This window comes from Chamaea fasciata, unplaced genomic scaffold (genome assembly GCF_029207755.1).
Source record: "Chamaea fasciata isolate MVZ Bird 193981 ecotype frontalis unplaced genomic scaffold, bChaFas1.0.hap1 SCAF_6, whole genome shotgun sequence".
Taxonomy (NCBI): domain Eukaryota; kingdom Metazoa; phylum Chordata; class Aves; order Passeriformes; family Sylviidae; genus Chamaea; species Chamaea fasciata.
In genome coordinates this window covers 36,131,156-36,151,249 of record NW_027094091.1, presented here as the reverse complement: position 1 = coordinate 36,151,249, position 20,094 = coordinate 36,131,156, and positions in this window count along the sequence as shown.

Here is a 20,094-nt window from a genome sequence, read left to right as displayed (position 1 = left end):
TTAAATGAGATTATCGTAATGCCTCTGGGAGTACGCGGTGTTCCAGGGCAGCGCTCTCCCTGCGAGGAGGGAGGAGGCTGTGGGCCTGCTGCCGATGTACGGCGGCGGGGGCTGGCTATATATAAGCAGGGATAAAACTTGGAGAAGAGAGGGAGAGCATAGTGTGCTGGAGCTGTGTCTGAATGTCTTTTTAGTTACTTGCAAATAAATTTTGGTCTAAATGATTTCAAGTTTTTATCAGAAGGCGTAATAAAAATGTATTAGGATTATTGCCTTGCTTTCTGTCGAAGTTTTCTTGTGTTTTCCAGGGAACATACGTGTTTTCAGAACAGGTTTTCAGAGCCCTGTTCTGGACAGCAGTCCAGTGAGCTAGTAATTTTGTATATAAAGTGAAGCATGTGAGAGATAGTTTTCTTCAGGAGATGTCTTACTGCATTTTGAGAAAAGACAGTTCTAGCAAAGTTGGTGTTTGGCTGGTAGGTTTTTTTGCTCTCCTCCATAGTTCCATGTATATTGTTTTCAGTCACTGAAAACTTTCAGGAACAAGACGAAGTTTTCTCCCTTGTGATGCTGCTACAGAGTAGAGATTGAGCAGCAAGTGGGATCTGGAGGAAGCAAAAGTTTTAAGGAATTTCATCAGCAAAATGCAACCCAAAAAGAAATCATCAAGAGAACTGTAATACAACCCTTTAAGGAGTTAAAAGTGAGGTATGGGAAATGCATGGAAGGGCTGGGGAGCCTGCACTGCTAGAAAGCAAAGTTTGTAGCAGTACTTCCAGATCTTACCTTCCTTTCCCTTTCTCCACTTTGCCCCTCACCCATTACCCTGAATATCTGTTTCTAGCCCTGATGGCCCTTTCTTCATTTTTGGTTTCCTTGGGCCTTTCTGCTCCAGCACCACATCCCCAGCAGGCTCAGCAGCCGGTGTCTGGCACAGGCTGGCAGGGTGCCAGCTGTGACAGAGGGCGATTGAAAACTGCAGAAGCCTTTTTGTTCCCTACCATGGCGTCTGGGATCTACAGGAGAACCATAAGGAAATCTTGCTTTTTCACCCTCCTTCATCTGTGTAGAGAGAGTAATCCTGAGCTGCGACTCTCTTAGATGTACATGTATCCCTGTTTCTGTCTGAAGAGGTATGGCATTATTAGAGGTAAGATAAAAGTAGAGCTACTTTGGGGTTTTTTTTTTCTCTTCCCCAGGCTGAAGTCAGCGAGAAGTAATGGCCCATGAGGAGGCAGTGGCAGATGGAGGCAGGAGGGGGTGTGACAAGGTAGCAGCAGCAATCTGTAAGAGATGAGTAGTTTTCAAAGGAGAATGGCACCTGGTAGGGTGAGACAGAAGAAAGAAAAGGCAACACTAAAATTCAGCTGCAAAATCATGGCTGTCTCTGACATATAGCATTATTCTAGACTAAATTTGTGTGACATGCCCTGGGAAAATGATATTTTTCTTTTTTTTGTTTTTTGTTTTTTGTTTTTAAGTACCCAGTGCACTGTAAAATGTGCTTTGCATTTTTAACATGAGCCACACAGGTTTAGCTTTTTGCTGTCAATGAAGACCACTTTGCATCTTATTTGTATCCTTGATACCAACACTAAGCTCTTTGCAGGCTGACAGTGAGAAATAGCGATGCATCTCCACTCACAGTAAATCTTCTTAAAAGATACCACTTTACCTTTGAGTTAACTGGCTCATTCATACATAGAGCTCATATGAGGGGATCCATAAGGAGCCTCAGAACCTGATTTTGGCAGATGATGCAGTCTAAAACTGTACTTGAAGATTATAAAGGAATGTAAGTATTGTAGGGATGCATAAAAACCTTGGAGACATAATGCCAGTAGTAATGACAGTGCAAAGATATTAACTGCTGTCATCATTTGTTACAGCACCGCAGTGGGTAGGGGACCTTGGATTCAGTCATCAGCATAATGGGCTTTTAAGCAAAGATAAAAAAGAGAGAAATCATATGTGTTCATTTTGCAAATGTATATAAGTGTAAAAACAAACATGTTATACCCCTCATGTCACATTTTTCATCACTCAAATTTTATTATATCAGAAAAAGTAATTGGAAACAGTTTTTGTGCTTTTGTTTTATGTAGTTTAAATTTTTTCATTTGTTCTCTTGATTTTTTTTTAAAGAAAATGTGCTGTTAAATACAATTGCCTTTGCAATTCTTGCATCTGATAATTTGCTTTATACCTTGTATTTGCATTAGCCTGGGAGATTCATCTGAGTTTTCTGGAACACTGTTCATTGTTTGTTCTGTACAGTAGTTCTTGTTCATCCAACATTTCTTCTATTTCTTGCCTTTGTTTTTGAGTACTGCTTTACTTCCAGCTGCTGTTTTCTGCAGAACCCCTTTGTTTCTCTCTCTGATTTTTGCCTTACTGGTTTTACTGTCAGTTTTCACAACTTTTTCTGCAGGCTGCAATCTGTCCTTGGTAAAAATAGGCAACCCAAAGTACTGGGTTAATCAAAGGCATCTTTTAGTGTATTTCCTCAGACCAATGGCCTGTTGGCATGCTCAGGCTGTTGCTGGTTTTTCCTCTGAAAGCAGAGAGGATGCAGTATATTCAGAACCTGCTGATGTTATGAACTATCAGCTCCAGACAGGCCAAATGAGTCAGTGTTTTAAGTGTGTATATATAAATTTTGGTGTCTCAAGCTGGCAAATGAGTCTGAATGTATTATCAAAAAATAATTTTAAATTGAGAAACTATGCCCAGCCATCACCGATATTGCTCGTTGGATACCTAGAAATCCATTCGTGCTCTGATTCTCTAATGATTTAGGATGTTATTGGGTTTTGCTTGGGCCTGTTTTTTTACTGTTTAGCTAGGAATTACCTATTGACACTTAATACCTGGCACCTGGCCTTGAGGATGTGGAGAATCCTGCAGCTGCTGAAGTTGCCTGGTGCCAGGGGTCTGAGAGAAAACCAAAAAATACCTCTGCCTCTATCACCTGTGCTATTTTCTGTCTAGTTGAAGAAAATAAAAATGAAAATAAAAACAAACCCCCAAAACTTAATTGTAAGATTTGACTTAGTTTTCTTTAATCACCACCACCAAAAACATTATGGTTGCTGCACTGACTTCTGAAATTCTCGACCACACTGCTGCTTTTGGCCTGTCCCAGGGTAGCTGTGACCCTACCACAGGGCTCCTTGCTGGGCGCTCAGCTCTGGGGTGTTGCAGTGACACCATAAAGGCTTGTCCAGCCTTCAGACTTTCACCCCAGCTCTACAGCCAGCAGAGTCCTGAAAGATTTCAAGTGTGACTGTATGAGGCAAAAGCATCTTTGCCCGGGTTGGCCAACCTAGGGAGGACAGCTTTAAAAAGGAGCAAGACAGGAAGAAGATGGCTGCCCACAACTGAGTGAGGAATCCATAATAACCTCAGGAAACTTGCATCATAATCAGGAGTAGAAAGAGAGGATACTGTGCAGCTAATGGCTAGGCTGCCACTTAAAGAGCCTGGAGAAACAGGCTGTCAGAAACACCATGATGTTCAGCAAAAGCAAACACAAAGCACTGTATGTGAGGAAGAATGACCCCATGCACTACAGTAGGCTGTGGTTGGAGCACAGCTTTGGAGAGTAGCATCTGAAGGTCCTGGACGGCACCAAGCTGGATAAGCCAGCAGTGGACCCTTGCCGAAACAAAGGCCAACACTATCCTGGTCTGCATGAGGAGGAGTGTTGTCAGCAAGCTAGGGTGGTGATCCTTCTCCTCTTTGTCCTGGGTTGTAGTATAGGATGTGCACAAAGTATTCTATCACCATCTTCATGAACTGTTGAATCCAGGTGGGGCAGTGTTTTCCCAGACCCCCTCCCTCTGGGCCATTATCTTCTGCTAATGGCCCATCAACTGCCTTGCCCATGACTCACAGATAACTCCCTCCAGGAGCTATCTCTGTTTAATGGGCCATCAAGGACCTCCTGCATGACTCATCATCCCATTGTGAGATGCTCCGCCCAGGGGGAGGAACCAAGCATTCCCACCTGGATATAATCTGGGGTTTTGGACAGTACAGGGGGCCCTTACCCACTGGATTCCCAGAGGACCCGAGCTACCAGACCTTTCTACAGGATCACTGCTTCAGGAAGACCACCTCATCTGGACTACTTCCATCACCCTTCTCAGGTTGTATTCTGACTCTGTCAGTGGTCTTTTGTATTACTGCATCTATTTTTATTTTACCTTTTTTTTACTTTCTTCCTATTAAATTGTATCTCCAACTTGGAGCCTATCATTTGTTTTGCTTTCAAACCACTACACTCTTTACTGGTCAGACACACATGGAATGCTGGGTCCAGATCTGAGCGACGTAGTGTGAAAGGAATGTGGATGAACTGGAGTGAAATCACTGAAGGGCCACAAAGGTGATTAAGGGAGTGGAGCATCTATTGAACAAAGAATCTGGAAGAGCTGGGACTTTTCAGCCTGGAGAAGGGAAGCCAAGGAGAGATCTTGTGTGTATCTCTCTATTAAAAATACCTGGTGTGAGTTGGAAAAAGAAGGAGGAGCCTGACTTTTCTTAGTGGTGCTCAGTGACAGGACAAAAGGCAATGGGTGCAAGCTTGAACACAGGAGATTCCACCTCAAAATCTAAAGAACATTTTTTATCTGTGAGGAAGGTAAAACAGTGACCACAGAGTCTGTGGAGATCTCCTTAGAGATATAAAATCCCAGCTGAACACAGGCTAGACCAAACTGTAGCTGACGCTGCTTGCAGGAGAATTGGACTGCTTGGTCTCCAGAAGTCTCTTTCAACCTCATCTAATCTGTGATTTCAGCCCCTCACTCAAATGAAAATCAACTAGCACTGCAGCATAGGCTCTGAACTGTAACCATCGTACTGAGTGCACCATCTTGAGTGAGCTTGTGTAATTGTGGTTTTACAAAGCAAATCTTTTTTTCTGCAGACTCCCTATCTGTCCCTATGGCTTTTTATCAGGTCACAGCCCAGATGTCCTGGAAGAAGAGCAACTTCCCTGTGTTGTGGCAAGTGATTGTGTATGCCACCATTTGTTTCTGAACATTAAGTATTAATAGAAAATTTGGTTTCCTTAGGAGCCTCTGATGAAGGATTTTTGCCAAAAGCTTTATGAAAACTGCAGATGATGTGATAGAAGCTGAATGACTCTTAGCACTTAGTCACAGTTGATCTCACAGTGTTGCTCTTCCACCAGCTGTACCTGCTGGGAATAGTTTTGGGGTATAAATGCTGAAAGATCTTTTCCCTTTGAATCTCAACAGAACCTCTTCATTTGTTGATAGGTAATAATGAGGTCGTTTTAGATGTTTATTGACAGGAAGAGGATTTGTTTGTCTAATAACTAACATAGAGTAATGGTTATGGTTCTTGAGTATTTGCCTTATTTTTGCGAAGTTGTCCCTCTGGCCTCCTTCATCCAAGGAATTATTACCTTTAGCTTCAATTACATGGTCCCTTGGTAACTTCAAATTGATTTACAAAGGTTTTTTTACCTGTAAAGGGCTGTAGCTCCTGAGCAGAACTGCAGCTATTTTTTTCCAGGTTTTTATGTATCCAACAGCTACTGATAGCAAATGCTACCAGCTTTGGGGATAATGCAAAAAAGCTAGCAAATACAATGGTGTTATTAGAGCTAATGCTATCTGTGGTATTTCATATCCTGTGAGATTAAGACTGTAGAGACATGTTAATTACACCTATGTATGTACCCCAAATGAAGCCCCACACAAGGAATTTGGGGGTTTCACCCAAACTTTACTGCTGCTGACAGATACTGCATTCTGCAGCCCTTTGAAACATATTTTAAAAAGATAGATCTTTGGCTCTCAGACAGACACGACTCTAACAGAGGATGGAAATGAAGAGAGGAACATCTCCCCAGTCAGCAGCATTCTCCATGCAAAGTGAGACATCATGCTTTGCTGCTGGAAGGGCTGGGTTAAGTATGCTGTGGGGGCCCCTAGGCAAAACACTGCCTCTGTTTCTTTAAAGTAATAAGTGAAGAGGAATGTTACTGAAATCACTTTTAAATTCGAACTTTTATTCTGCAATCAAAACAAGACAAAACTTCAGTGTCTGATGTGTACAAGCTGCAGATTGCATTCATAAGTGACATTGAGAAAGAGTCCTCCCTATACTTTTGGGTAACGAAACTGCAAATCACAGCTGAAACCTGTTTTTGAATGATATTTGTCTTGGTTTCGATAGACAGGTATCTGCCAGGGAGGGTTGGAGTCTCCCTTAAAATGTAAGCCCCTCCCCCCCTTTTCCAAATTATCATAAATTTGCAATTAAACGGCTGTCAGGCAAAGATTTTGGGAATAGGTATAGCAGTTCTTTACTAGGGATATAAAAATACAGATATTGTAGTACAGAAGAATAAGCAAACAAATAAACAAACAAGAAATCCTAGAAAAACCCTGACAGAGTCAGAAATACAACCTGACACCCTGTTGGTCAGGGTGTTGGAAGCAGCCCAAAGTAAGCCCTCCTGGAGTGGCAGATGTGGTTCTGTTGGAGTAGAGATGGTCCCGTTGAAGAAAAAGGGTCCAGTAATGGTGAGATGGGTCCGGTCTTCCTCCAGGGATCCGGTGGAAAAACTGGATACCTAGCGGGACTGTGGCTCCGTTTTATCTAGGTTAAGACGGTTTGGCTCCTCCTCCCTGTGTGGAGCAGCTTACAATAGTGCACTGTAATGTGTAATGTCATTGATAAGCTCTTAATGGTCCATTAGCAGAAGACATTCCCATGGAAGTAGTGAAACAATGAAGAGAGATAAGTAGCACTCCACCACCTGATAAGTGACACTGACCCATTTGAGCAAAGATAAGCAATTCTGCTCCACCCAGATGGAATAGAATAATATGCTCTTTACAAAACCCATGACAATATTAGACTTGGCACTCAACAGAGACAAATAACATGATCTTGTTTGTAACATATATCAGTGCAGCTGATTTTTAGTCAGCTTTAACTACTAAAAGAGACCACTTACTGTTGTAGTTTACTATCAATATAATCCAGAAAAATCCACAAAGAATCTTATTTGTGCAAAAAAGGAATTTCATCTAATCAATCTTTACTTCTGAGCAGGAGCTGAACAGGGATGATAATTATTCTCTTGCTAGGGTATACAGCCTGCCATGAATAGTTTTTACATTGTTCCCCTTGGTCAGTACGGTTAAGTGTATTACTCTTCTGATACTATTTTATTTTTAAATATTTATGTATGCTAATTCAGTAGGAAAACAAGTCATAAAATAATGTCTTTATATGCTTTTTTTGGTGATCCTCAAGTCAATAAAGAGTATATTTTGGTTTCCATGAGCAAAGGTCTTGGTAGCACCTTCAAAGGTACTTAGATGACTACTTCATTGTTGCATGTTTCTTGTTATCACTGTAAATAGTTTGCAGGGCTTTTAACTTTGCATTTAAATTTGTATATCATCCTACACCAGATCTCTGTTTTCCAAGGTTTGAAAATAATATACATCTTTACAAGATATCTTTTATGCAGGTCCTCAGCTGCTTCTTATGCAGTCTTCCTTGCATGCCAGAATGACTGAGAATTTAATCCAAAGCATTGTCTAAAATACTTTCCAGACTCTCCCTGCTTCAACAGAGACGTAAACACATCATGTTCAGAATATCTAAAACTGCATGATTACTTTATAATCTCTCCACAGCCTCTTGATGGTATTAGTAAGACCTGACAGTAGAGTGTCAGGTAAACATTATTCAACTCTTCAATACAGAACTAGTAGAGTTCAGCAAGTTTTGACAGTAAATTGCCCAAGAAAAAGGACAACTTAGCTTAAAGCAAAACCAATTAAGCAATTTACTATTGTCTTCAGCAACCTTGGCACTCATTAAGCTTAAGATATACCCAGCACATGGAAAATGAAAGAAAAAAAAATGACAGTGTGTATTTATGTAAATGTTTATATAAAATTAATATTTTCTATATATTGCCCTAAGGCTGTTCACCACCAAATTAATCAGGACTTACTGCAGATGATTACAGAATGGGTAAGGGTGAAAGGGACCACAGTGGGTCATCTGGTCCTACTTTCCTGCCCAAGCAGGGTCATCCAAGAGCACATTTCCTTCATTTCCTTTCTCCTTACAATATTTCATTATCATATTTGCAAGACACCTCTATGGGAGTAAACTATAGAAACAGGCTTTCATCTGGCTTTTGGTAAATATCTTAACATAAAAAAAATTAATTGCCTGTATGACATACATATGCAGCAGATTTCCCACTAGATGATTGACATTTTGTGGCTCTTTTTGGTTTATGGTTTCTATTTTAATAGCTCAAAAAAAATTGCAGAGAAGTGTTTCTGTCCATAGGGTGACAATCCAAGCGTGAGCATTCTTCACATTTCTTGAGGCATGCTCGTTAGGGAGAGAGCTGTTTAACCAGTTCAGGAGGTTACCCATTCCCTGTTTCCTACATATTTTTATTGGTTTTGTTGTGCTGTAATGGGACTGTCTCCCTGGGATTCACAACTCAAGTGAAAATGATTATTAGAGTCGTACTTCCTTTTAACCCCTCTTGCCAATGCTGTTCCTCACTGTTGAACTTGTATAATTCTGAGTCAGTGTTACCAGATTGCTTTTGTCAGTACCAGCACATTAGCATGCACAATTTAGAGATTGTTTTTGTAGCCTGAAATACAAACTGTCACTAAAAGAGCTTGTACAGTTTGGCAAACTTGACCCTGAAAATAACTGCAAAAAATAACTTGCAAAGCAGCAAATTGACTTCTAGGTGGTGAATATTCAGCGTTTATAAAGCCATCATGAGAAATTCATGATTGAAAGCTCTTTGCATTCAATTTCTTGGGTTTGCTGTCTCACCAACTTAATAAACACAGGAAGGCTTACTTGAATCCTAGTCCTCAATCTGCCAGTTCTAGAGGGCTTTTAGTTTTCCAGTAAGAATGTAATTTGTTGTTAATTGTATTCTATAAAGCTGGATTTGATGAAAAGTGTGAAGACTCTCATAGTTTGAATACTCCTGCAGTGTTTACTGCAGTGCTCTTTTCTTTGCTTAAATTCTACATGGTAGATCTAACCTAACTAATGACTTCATATGTTCTCCCGTTGGATAAGCACTCATTTCTGCTCTCTTGTTACTTGTTGATGAGCCTAATTTAATGTGGAAAACAAACCTAAGCATAGTTGATTTGCTAATTTTTCTTATCTTTATTTGCTATTCCCATTCTGTTACTGTCCTATCACACGTAAAGCTCTGACAACACCACCCAGACCCCCAAGGCATTTAAAATGTAAAAATGTGAATGCAGTTAACAGCACACAGTATACCAAAGGTGGATTCTGAAGAGGAATAAATCAGCCTTGGAGTGACCACAACTTATCCCAGCTGGTCACACTTAATCACGAAGTAGGTAATGATTTTTCTAAAAGGTCACTTTTGTAGGCATCAAACATTCCTTTGGGCCTTTATTTCCGCAGTTTTGCTTTGTAGAGGTTACATGTCATTTATAGGTTGTTTTGGCACTGGCTGCTCACTGGCTGGGATTTGCCTTCGATTTAAACCCCAAGGCCTGTTTCTGCTCGGGGTGACTAATGGATGAGGGGGATGGATAATGGTTCCCCATACCACCTCCCTGGAACTGTCTGCCCTTGGTCTGTTATCATTGTTAAAAGTATATGAGACTTGTGTGTATGGAAGGAGAAGTTAGAATGCTGAGGAACTTCCTTCTTTGATGACTTTCCCAAAGAAATGAGATTTCTAACAAAAAGGGGTTGTGAATAAAGATTAGTCCATAAAATGTAAAGTATAATGTAGTTGTGTGGTGATGGAGAAGGTGCTCCTGCACAAGATTAAAAGGTAAAGAAAGACTATTCTGTTCAGGAAGATATAAAGTCTGTATCCATCACCTGAGATCTTATGGATTAAATATACCAGGGGTTTTCAGGGCTCTCAGAGGTAGTTTTATGCATATGCTATTAAGCATCCATCTCTTGAAAATTAGTTGGGTTTGGTTACAAAGAGAAATGACAAGTTACAGCAAGATTCTGTAGAATATAAGAGAATTTTTTAATTCTAGGAGGCAAACACAGTATCTTTGTCATTGAAAGTATCTAAGTTCAAATAATATGCAAGAATGTGGTCCTGTCACGTTCATGCAAGTAACTCTCTGAGAAAAATTCTTGATTTGATTTGCTTGAACTTTTCATTCAGGCTTTGTAGGAATATGCCCTTGATCTTTTATCAGAGGAATCTGATCCCCAATTCTCCATATTGTGCAACTGGTGTCCAATCTTGCCACTTTTTACTCATGTAAGCAAATTTTAGTTATTTTTATTTGTCTTTTATGGGACCATGTGTGCATGAGGGAAGAGCAGAATTTGTTTGTTGGTGAGCCAGGCAGTGTCAGAGTAGGAAAGTGGGAAATTGGGCTAGTAAGGAAAATAGATTCTTTAAATTTTTCACCCTATGAAAAATAAAAATATAACCTAAATAATGATTTGCTTTAGATGTTAATGACCACTGTAGAAAAATACAACTTCCACAGGAGAAAAAGTTATCATTTAGTGAAGCTGCTATTCAATTTCTTATACCCACCATCATCACCCTGAACACCAGTCCTGACCTGCAGGTATTAAGCCTGAATTGCAGAATTGCATCACTCCTTCCATCCTTCCTGAACCTCTGCTTAAAGGAAGGAAGTTACAGCAGGGCACTTTGTCTCTTCAGTGGTGGAGAGAGAGAACACTCCTAATGCTATTGAATTTGGGAAGGATGCCAGTTCTGCCACTTAAGAACATAAAATTCAAGACTCCTGCCTGATTGCTTATTAAGATTAAAAAAAATTAAAGTTCATGGCCTAGTTGATGGTCTGAAGACATCTACCTTGCAGAGACTCTGATAGGTGTGATTTAAATTGTACCCCAGCAGTGTAAATAAGAAATGAAAGAAGAAGCATCACAGGAAGCACGTTGCAGAAATTGTACGTCATTACTGCATGAGAAGGCAGTGAATGAGGTTTATATAATCAGCTTTGGACAACTTCATCTTCAAAATGTAGTGATAAGTATTAAAATCTAGAACTGGCTTTCCTTACTGACATTTTTAAACAGGCTGTTTGACTTCATTCAAAATGAATTCTCCTTTAAAATGATTTTTATTAGTTAAAGCCTGCCTTGAAGACAGCCTTTTTCTCTGATCACACAGGTGGCTGATGTGTGCCTTTGTGCTGGTTCTTTGCTTGCTCTGACAGTGCTAATCACACCCCAAACTTACCATTGCCTGGAGAACTTACATCGGGATAAATGTGAATCTGTCCATAGGGTTAGTTTGATAGCGCAATGGCCATACGGGGGGTGTGTACAGTACAAACATCCGTATTTTTAGAGATAATGTGTATTTATTCTGCTTCCCACTGCCCAGCCCTCCCTATTGCTCTGCCCTAAGGCAATGGGGATGTATATCCTGTGAGGGCTGGTAACCGCAGGTCATGAGAGCAACCCTCGGCTGGGATATCCGCACTTTATCTGTTGGACAGGCTCTAACAGCGCCTTGAATTTCTTTTATTGTCAGAACCTGGAAAAGCTTCAGGGTTAAGTTTCTGCTTATGAGTTTATGAGCAGCCTCTGTCCTTTGGAATATGTGAATATTTAAATTCTGATTGCTCCCTTTTACATCCTGCAAAGGAAATGAAATTAAATAATTGGTATCAGATTGAACACCTGCACATGTAAAAGACGATAATTAAAATAACTGTATTAACCATGTATAATTGGGTTTTCCTTGCCATTAGTTTGGAAAATCACCTATGGCAGTACTGTGGCTTCTCAACAGCTTATATGGTAGTCTTTGAGTGTGCTTTTCTTGTGCACACAACAGACTCCAACCAGAATAACTTTATTCATTATATCGATTGAAAAAAGCAGAGATGCTTTGGGATTTTCACCTGAGGCATTTCTAAAACTTCATTGCAGAAGATGTTGAACTGCATGGTCTAGCTTAAGTTAGCTCTTCTTTTGGCTAGACAAATGCAGTCTGTGGCTTCCAAAAGTCCCTTTCAATATTTTCATGGTTCTGTGAAACACCATGATGCAGTGCCTTCATATCAGGTACAGTTACAGTGCTTCTAAAATTATAATTGATTATGAAAACGTTGAAAAAAGGAGTCTAAAACTTGCTCACAAATATGGGGGGAAGGGGAGGCAACAATATCTGGTCTCTGGTGGCTATCAATAGGACCTGAGGGAACAGTTTGAAGCTGTGTCAGGGGAGGTTTATGCTGAATATTAGGGAAAGGTTCTTCACCCAGAGGGTGGTTGGGCACTAGAACAGGCTGCACAGGGAAGTGGTCACAGCACCAGCCTGACCGAGATCAAGAAGTGTTAGAACAATGCTCTCAGGAACAGGATGTGACTCCTGGGGCTGTTCTGTGCAGGGCCAGGAGCTGGACTTCAATGATCCTTGTGGGTCCTTTCCAACTCAGCTTATGCTATGATTCTACGAAAAAAGCAAACCAGCCAGTTCATCCTCCTGTGCCATTGGTCTTCTGAGCAGTATCCTGCAGAGGAGAAAGCACCACCCTATTTTTGTGCAGATGACCCATTTTTGTGCCCAGCGCGTATAGTTTGCACTTTGGCTTTTGCAAAGAATGAACTGTCCAGATGACCAAAGTGCAGGGTACAAGTCATGTCTGCTGGTTGTCCAACACGTCTCATGTGCACTTACAGGCCCCAAAAGCATGATTTCTCCTTCCCCAAAATACTGGCCTTTCTCTCATTGGCATGTTAAGGTCTGACTGAGCAATGTTATCAAATGGTGGTGGCAAGGAGAGCCCCACCCAGAAATCTGGTGACTTTGTAGCAGTCAGTTAGGAGGAGTATGTTTTTGTTGTGAGCTGCTAAGATAGTTGCTGCTGTCAGGTCCAGAATGAGCACCTGCACAGGCAGGTAAAGCTAGGAGTGCCTGTCTGCCCCACCATCTCTCTCCATCACCATTTAGAGGAAGGCATTGCTCTTGGTAAACTCACCCCAGATTCATTCTGAGGTTTGTTAGGGTATTGTGTTTGTTTGGTTTGGGTTTACCTGTTTGGTTGAGGAGTTTTGTTTGTCTCTTTGGATTTTTTTTTTGTCTGCTTTTTACACCATCACACATTTCTGTGGGCTCTTTTTCACCAATTTGCAAAAACAAACAAACAAACAAAAACAAACAAACAAACAAAAACAACCCAAAAAACCCCAGGAAACACCCCAAACCGACTAGGGCACGCTGTTGAAAGTTGTTATTTGGTGCCACCTGGTGTTGGAGTGTGGCGGCTGAGTGGGGCGGGCCGTGTGCCCGGGCCGGGGGCCGGCACAGCCGCACGCTGCGCGGGGCCGGGGCTCCGGCCGCGCCGCGCTGGCAGCCGGGCTGGCGAGCTCGGAGCCCGCAGTCCCGCTCTGCACTGACAGCCTTGGGTGCTTTCCTGCGGGACAGGCGGGCAGTCTGCGCTGGAATTCGCCGGGACAGACGGCAGAGGGCATGAGTGAATGCCTTAAGCATCGGGGCTCGCTTCCGACGGGAACCTGAATTTTTCTGCTAGTGTAAATGTACCCTTTCCCTTCAACCTTTTCCCCCTTCTTTTTTTAGCGTGATGATGGTTATGTTTGCCACTGATTTCTGCATGCTTTGTTTTAATTTCTGCGTCTTTCTTTTAGATACCTCCTTTATGTATAAATATAAAGCAAAAATACTGCTGACAAACCCAGGTCTATTCTGCCCGAGGGGATGGGAATGTACCGACTGGAAAAAGACTGAAAACTGAGGTATATGGTTGAGGAAGTCTAACCTTCCCGAGGAATAGCAAAAAGCTCAAAGGCATTTTCCCCTCCTTACTGTTCAGTTACGGCAAAAAGAGTCAACAGAGACATCGTTGTGATGGGAGTGTTGCTGGGTTTACCAGACCCGGTGGACTGCTTTTTTAAATCTGTAAGACTGATCAAAAGAAAACGCTCAGCTACTCTAATCCTTTATAGGCATGCTTCACTCTTGTACTATTTCATTTCTGATAGGCAAGTTCAGGACTGAACTAATTTACTCCTGGCATGAAGTCTGGGATGTAACATGCCAAAGAGCAGTATATAATAACTACAATTGGATGGGGGAGCGTAGGTCAGCACATGTTTCACACCACTCCTTTTACTACTGGAGTCATGGGGTAAAATCTACTCTTTTTGCCAACTTTGGTGAAGGTGTAAATGCACATGCACAATGTAATGGCTTTAAATCTTGGATTCCTACTTGTATGCACCAGATGGATCTTGTATAAGTGTTCCACTTTACAGCATGTTAGCATTTGCTAGTAGTTAGCTGGAGGTTACAGCTGCCAGACTTCTCTGTGGCAGTTTCCAGGCTTAAAAAAAAAAAAAAAAAAAAAAAGAAAAAAAAAAAAAAGAAAAAAAAAAGAGGCAACAAGAAAAAACAAACAGAGAAAACAATCACCCACATTAGCGAATGTCCAAATAACAGAAAATAATAGATAAAACTAGTTTTAAGAATTGTATGTATGAATAGTGTTTGATTTGGCTTGTCCTGATTTGAACCACATGGGGTACATAGATATTGGGATTTTTGAGAAAAGCTATCTTCATTTATCAGTAGTGATTGAAAAAGTCTTATAAATGTTTGTGTATCATACACAGGATGATGCCTATCTTATATACATATGTATAAGTATATACATTTTTCTTAAGAACAATTCTGGAACCTAGATAGGTTCCAAATTAATATAACAACAATTTAATTTGATTCTATAGATCAGAAGTATTTTTCAGCGTGTGCACTACCATATATAAAATGCATTTGTGCTGTCTGAATTTTTAAAATGCTTTTGTCTTTGCTAACTAGAAGTCTAACTCTTCCGGACTACATCTTTAAGACGTGATACAGTGTATTTTAGGAGTCCATTAATTCTTGCCTCCAAATCTGCTCTTCTGTACACCTCAGGCATGTATTAATGGTCTTGGAAAATATGTTTTAGAGTGCCTACTTTTCATGTGTCCCCATTTCTCTTTCCTTTTCATTTTTCTTTAGAATTAAATATGTAATTGCTGCCAGTGGGGGGAAAAAACAACAACAAAACAAACAAGCAAAAAAAGTCAACAACAAAAAAGACAAAAGAAGGTTCCAAAACACAGAAGAAAAATTCACGAGTTTTATGATGCATGTATATAAAACCAAAAATACTGACTGGGCAATTGTTAAAAACAGGGCAAAGCCAGGCCTTTCTTAGCTGGCATCTTTCTCTTGTTTTCATTCTACTTCCTCCTACAACTTTCTTGTACTCCAAACAACAAGCACATTTTTGTCCTAATGAAACTTCAGTTTCAACATTACTATGACAGGTGTATAGTAGGAGGTACATGGTGCTGCTCTAGTGGCTTCCAGGAGGATTTCACCACACTGACATAGGACAGTGGGGTACTGTTAGTCCTGCCAAGTGTGAAGCACATCTTCATCCCTCACTCTCTCCCCTGAGTGTATCAGAAATTCAAAGCCTTGGTGTAATCTGGCTGCAACCCTGAAGAGCCAGCACCTCCAGGCATGGAGAGGAGCATCCAGCCATGTTTGATGCTCCCCTGAAAGTCAGTGGCTGCAAAATTCCCCCTGCCTTGCACCGAAGGCATTGGAAATCATGCTCCTGGGCTCCCATGTCTCAAAGTACAACACTTGGGCCCTGTTTTTGTGCTCATTTTAACTTAAGCAGGTACTTGCTTTGGGTGATTAATCTGGCAAGACCTGTGTCTGTCCTCTGCTAAACCTGGACAGTACGACTCTTGGCAACTGGCTCTCAGGTGATACCAATTTGTGATTGGGATTTCCATCCTCTACACGGTCATGGTCAGTGTCATTTGTTGTGAGGGAATTTTTTCCCCTACGTTCCTCCCGTACGTGAAGAAGAAAACACTCGTGTTTTCTGTGATGGTGGCCAAATGTCACAACAGCATCTGCTGCCTTTTTCTGCAAGATCTTGCCACTACTCCTGCATTTAACTTCAGGTAATGGTCTCATGCAGTGTTTATAGATGATAATGCCACATTTTTAAAAATGTAGTTAAAAATGTCTGGAAATTTAATAGTTACACTCCCCACCCTGGAAAGCACATTTGCAGAAAAACTAATTGTAACCAATAGCTCTAATTGCCAGCCTTGATCATTAAACTTTGCCTAGGGTCAGCCTTCCACTCTGCCTGATTATTAAGCACAGATTAAGAGGCTGTTCCTAGCATTAACTTTGGACTCATGAGGCATCACTGCTCCTAAATACTGTGCACTTTATCTGAGCAAGCTTCAGCAGCAGAGCACTTTTCTTAAAACTTCCATTAGTGACCAACTGTCAGAGGGACTGAGGGCTGTAATCAGATTATTGCCTCTCGCTGGATGCAGAGGATACAGGCTTCTGCTTGTCTCACGCTGCCGCCGGGCCCCTCCCTGCTCTCTTCAACAGCTGAGGAATTGTTGAATGGCCAGGGTCTGGGGGCCGTGTCTTTCTGTGCTGGGAGGGCTCACATTCTCTCCTGCTCTCCAGCGACGGCTCCCTACTGGAATGCTCGGTGGAACATTTTTAACTTTGGAAGTGTTCCCTTCTGAGCTCACCGTGCATTTTAATTCTGCGCTGCCGGCCAGGATTGATGTACGTGGGAGAAGAGAGCTTTAAAATGCCTTTGGATGTGGTTTTCTAAAAGCTTATTTACCATATGAATTATTTAACACCCCCCCCACACACACACACACACAAAACCCCCCCAAAAAACAAAAAAAAAAACCCCAAAACCCCCCAAAAACCCAAAAACCACAAAAAAACCCCAAACTCCCAAAATACCACAAAAAAAAATCCACCCAAAAAACTCCAAAACCGACAAAAAACCAAAAAACACCACAACAAACAAAACCCCCCAAAAAAACCAACAACAGCAAAAAAACCAAAATCAAAAAACCAAACATGTGCGTATCATGCTGGGCTATGCACAGTTTCCAGGCACATCTTACCGATTTCAAAAATAAGAAAAAATCTTTCCTGCCTGTTGAATTTATGACTGAGATAGCCAGATTACTAGAAACACTTATGTGTTTAATCTTTTCATGTTTTGAGCGGGAGAAGGTAAGGCAAGGAAAATGCCACGGAATTGCTTTTTATTTTGTGGAGGCTGTAAATTCAGTTATAGAAAATGTAATAAAGAAGCAGCTTAAACAAAAAGAGTGGCTGTGTGAAATCGCAAAATTTCCATTGGGTGAAAACAAATCCTAACTTTATGTACGTTTCCCTAGAGAGATGTAATGTGAATGCTTACAGCTGTTTTTAGTTTCTTATTCCCTGATTAGGTTTAAATTAAAGGAAGGATGTCATAGTGAATTATGAAAAATTACTTGTTTTGCATATTTTGGTTTATATGTACTTTCTATCGCAGTCTCACTGTGGCATTCACAAGGACCTACTGAACAAATGCACACAAAGAATATTAAAAGTGAACTGGCTGCAGTGTAGTCATTCTGACAGAGAAATGTGTCCACCTTCCACCAGGAAGGGAAAACTACCCTGCCATGCTGAGCCTTCCCCTGCAAGACAGGTTGGTTGCTGGCCGAGAAGGAGGGTCTGTGTCTTGTTGAAACCTTACCTGCCGCACCCTCTGCTCCAGGGGGTCCTGCTGAGGGACCAGAGCCCAGAACATCTTTGCCAGCCCCGATAAAAGAGGACAAGTTCTCCGAGATAGTCAGTCTGTCCAAGGCTGAATGATATCTGGAGCAAGCTGAGCAGGAGGGGACAAGGAATTGCCTCAACCATCCGTGCCATTCCTAAATCCAGGCTTTTTATTTTATGTCTGCTTTCGGCAAGCATTCTGGCCATCCAGCAGCCCAGAGGTTTGAAATTCACTCTCTGGGGAGATTTATGTCTCTCTTCGACAGAGAGGTGCTTTTTTGCTGGAGAAGATGGTATTATATGACTTACCTAAGTAGTCACAGCTATTGGTGCAGCTCAAACTGGGTGCAGATTTGGTTCTGGTACAGATGAAAAGATTAAAAGAACTTGGTTCAAGCAACTGGCACACTCAAAGTCTTTGTATGACTATGTACAAAGATTTTAAAAAATGTAAATTGGTTTTAAAGCATTCCATGGGATACTTCCTTTAAATTTTTCTAGCAAATTATCAGCTCTGCAGGAAGTTGTAAGACCTAAAGGATTCATTAATAAAAACTAGTGTGGTAAATAAACAAATATATATATGTAAGCAGATATATGTTTAATATAGAGTATAAAAAAAGAAAATTGTATGAATTAGACAGAAAAAGTGCTGATTTGGGTGATGGTGTTTGCAGAGTTGTGTTGTGTACTGCAGCACACCATTTGGGGTTGGGATCAAAGGGGAAGAAGTCTTGCAGGATCTCTGTGCCTGGTGGATGTCTGTAGTTTGCATAAATAAATGAACAACTTGCTAGCACAGCCTCTGCTGTGCAAGATGCATTAATGTAATCTAGAGATTTAAAAAAAAAAAAAAAAAAAAAGCAAAAAAAAAAAAAAAGCTGTCTTGCTGCAGCTGGAAATCATGCTCATCTTATATGTGCACAGAACTGAACATGTATGTCTTTGTGCTGCTGTGGTCATCTCTTTTTCCTTCTCCAGAAGAGGTTGTTCATAACATGCATACTATGTTTTTGAGTGGAGGACAAGGAGCCTGCTGCTGAACTGAAGGGTAATTGCAATAAAAAAGGTAGGATAATATTCTGAGAAGTGGGATTCTCAAAGCTGGCAGGTAAGGGAAAAGGAGGATGGAGACAAGGGTGTGAGAAGCTGTTTTGCTGTGAGCCTCTGGGCATCCTGAGGAGCAGCACCTCTCAGGTGTGCTTTCCTTGCCTTTCACTGGGCTTCCCCAAATGTTCTGTCCCCCAGTCCCAACTAACACTAACCCTCTCTCCTTTAAAGATAGGGTATTTGGGCCAGGTCTGCTGCTGAGGAAGGGAAGACCACCCCTGGGAATGCAAAGAGTGGCATGGTTTGGTGATGGGGGTGCTGCAGCCTGTTCCAGAGCATCCTGGTGACTGAGTTCTCCCTACATGCCTCGGAGCCTGGGGAGGAAGAGGAGACCACGGAGCATGATCTGAGATGAGAAAGCTGCTGGTTGCCACTGAGCTTTTTGAGAGACACTGCTTAAAGGAAAAAAAAAAAATAAATCATGGCACTGTTATACAGTATATGGCCATATCCTTATAATTAATTATGTGACTTAATAATTATTCTCCCCTACCATTCCGTATAGAACAGAAAGAAATTTAAATGTTTCAATGTGCTTAGAAACATCTAATCTGACGATCCCTTCAGTGACCACCAGCACAGCCCCTGGTTTTCATCACCCCAAGTAAAAAACAGTCTGATGATGATGACAATTTGCCAGTCTCAGTGTGTAACACTACTTCTAATTCTCTTCAGTCAAGCCCATCTTTAGGTTTGATTCACACCACGAGGCACTTTCCAGTTCCTTTCTACACAGCCTCTGCAGGGGCCAGCAGCTGCTTTGTGGTCCTTACCCTCTAGGAATTGAATATATCTTAGTGTAGAAACTGTCATACCTTATCAATGTCTTATGCATCAGCTCTTTCCTGTCTGCTGGTCTAAAGACATTTGGATATCTGTAGTCGCCAGCAACACCTTTGTATAGTAGCAATAATAATAATAATATAAAAATAAGGGATTCAAACAGGCAGTTGCTTTTATTCTTGGAGAAAAGCAATCACATTCTCACGCAGAAATTTCCAGATCCATCGTGCTTTATCAGTGTACATATCCCATCTGACATCAACTCAGAACATTTCTGTAGCATTTTCCCCTCTCTAACATGGAGGCAAAAGAGGCATCTGCTTCTCAAAAGTACATTGTAAAATTGAATACCTTTTTGTTTTGAAGCACTTTTATGCAATATGAACAGGAGCCATAAAAGCACCTCAAACTGAGTGAAAGAATATTTTATTATACACATTTTAGAAAAAAAAGCCCTTGCAGAATAGACAATGGATACTTTATCAATTTTCCTACCTTCCTTTTAAAATCAGTTATGAGAG